Raw genomic sequence first — 2,590 nt, forward strand, 5'->3', positions numbered from 1 at the left:
TGTCGACCTGGGACCGGACCGCAGCGACGCACAGATGCACGCCAAGACCGTAGGATCCTACGCAGTGCCGTAGGGGAACGCACCGCCACTTCCCAGCAAATTAGGGACACTGTTGCTCCTGGGGTATCGGCGAGGACCATTCGCAACCGTCTCCATGAAGCTGGGCTACGGTCCCGCACACCGTTAGGCCGTCTTCCACTCACGCCCCAACATCGTGCAGCCCGCCTCCAGTGGTGTCGCGACAGGCGTGAATGGAGAGACGAATGGAGACGTGTCGTCTTCAGCGATGAGAGTCGCTTCTGCCTTGGTGCCAATGATGGTCGTATGCGTGTTTGGCGCCGTGCAGGTGAGCGCCACAATCAGGACTGCATACGACCGAGGCACACAGGGCCAACACCCGGCATCATGGTGTGGGGAGCGATCTCCTACACTGGCTGCTGACGTGACTGGAACTACTTGGAGAAGCTTAATGCACTTTACTACTTCACATAACATTTTTCCAACTGCAGGCTCTTGTGCAATGTACTTTCTCGCATCACGCATGTTTTTTAAGACCAGTTGTTTTTTATTAGCGATATCGGCTAATATATTCAAGTGTAAGCGCAGTCTCTCAATGTCTAGGTCATTTTTGAAAAACTCAGTTGATTTTTCCAAATTTGTTTCACCTCCGTTTACTAAAAGCAAGCACTCCTGTTCAACTGCAATGACCTGTGTGAGTTCAGTTGAAGCAAACTGGTCAGTAATGCAAGATTGCACCGTTTCACAAACTTAAATGCAAATAGCTTTGTAGCATTCTTTATGGGTTTTGAAAGAATGTGGTGCGCTGGCTTCGTTGTTTTCACACTTCTTTGGTATACTTCAGTTCCGAGGAAGCGAAGGATCATCAACCTGTGAAGGTTGTCTTTTTAAACACAATTCCCACAAGTGTTCAAAACTACCACAGATTCCATTCAATATACAAATCAAGCCCTCATATATTTTTTTCCAGATCAGCAATACTTAGATGAGGGTATTGAATTTCTTCATCGACATCTTCTACTGGGTTCATTGCATGGCAATAAAGACGTAAAAAGAAATAAGTCTTGAATTGTAAAATTGACTCAAGGTAGCCTGCACATGTGTAGCCTGCCTATGTTTTGTCCTCTGCAGAAAATCTTTCAAAAAACTCTAGAAATTCTTCAAAGTTTTTCGATATTCTCAAGATACTAGAAGCTCACATAGTTCATCGGGTGGGGCAAAGAGATTGTAGACCAGCTTGGTCGTTGGTGCTCTCGTAGCGTATGCTTCTGAAAAGTCCCATCCTTTTGTTGGATTCCCTTACGTATTTATTAAGTCCTTGGGTAAGCCATAATATCCCTCATAGACGTAAGATGGCGGAGTCTGTCTACAACAGCCAAGCTTAAACTGTGAGCATGGCAGTGCACATAACGTGCTTTTGGTTGTATATCCAAAAGTAACTTTTTTAGTCCTTTGAAGTTATCTCTCATATTCGAGGCACCATCATAGCTCTGTCCTCTTAAGTTATCCATTGACAAATCAAGACGGGCAAAAAAGGTCTTTTAAAATACTAAACAGGGTTTGTGATTCAGTGTTAGGGATCTCGTATAAGCCAGTAAAGTCCTCATTGATGATTAAGTAATCATCGACTGTACCAGTACAAAATGACACTTGTACTTGAATTGAAGAATCACTTGTTTCGTCATCCATAATAGAAAAATGGTCAGTCTTGTGTGCATTTTTTTGTGAACTGAAGAAGAGAGACAAATTCCCAACATTTCCAGTACAAAACTGAAAGGTGCAAACTGCTACAGGCAATAAGACTAAATTGATTAAGCATCAGGCACTTATTCCATTACAAATTGAACATTTTACAGTGAAGTGCAACTTTCTTATAATTGACGAACGTATAGTTAATTGTCTTATTGGCATGCACACGTTTAGGAATACAAAACACAGATTGGCATAGCAGATTTTTTTCTATGGATTTAGTCAAAACACTTGATGAAATAACAAAACAAACCAGAGTCAAAAGTAATAGCACAATATTTCTTTCCAGCTGTATATTTCACAAACAAATCTGATACTGACCAATAAGCAAACACTAAGGTTAGTTACGAAATGGTAGAGCAGAAACTAAGTGTATCACAGGTACTAAATGAGGTGCAAAGACAAGAACTTTCTATCTTGTTATTTAAGTATGCCAATGTTTTCAGTAAGGAGCCAGGAGTAATCAAAGACTATGAGTATAAGTTTGAAGTCTATCCATATGAGACATTTTGTGTAATGTCATATCCTATTCCATGGGCAAAACGAGAGGCAGGAAGGGAAGAAATCAATCACATGATTAAGTGGGGAATTATACACTCTTCATTTTCACTCTATTGTAGTCCAATATTACCAGTAAGCAAACCAGATGGTTCTTTAACATTAGTTCGCGATGCTAGAGGTATCAATAAGATTATTGTACCAGTACACATAAGACTAGACAACTTGGATGAACAGCTTCTAAAGTTTTAGAGTACAAAATATTTCAGTATACTCGATCTTAAGATGGCCTACTGGCAAATAAAGCTCCACGAAAAAAGTTGAA

The sequence above is a fragment of the Schistocerca gregaria genome, chromosome X (genome assembly GCF_023897955.1).
Source record: "Schistocerca gregaria isolate iqSchGreg1 chromosome X, iqSchGreg1.2, whole genome shotgun sequence".
Lineage (NCBI taxonomy): Eukaryota > Metazoa > Arthropoda > Insecta > Orthoptera > Acrididae > Schistocerca > Schistocerca gregaria.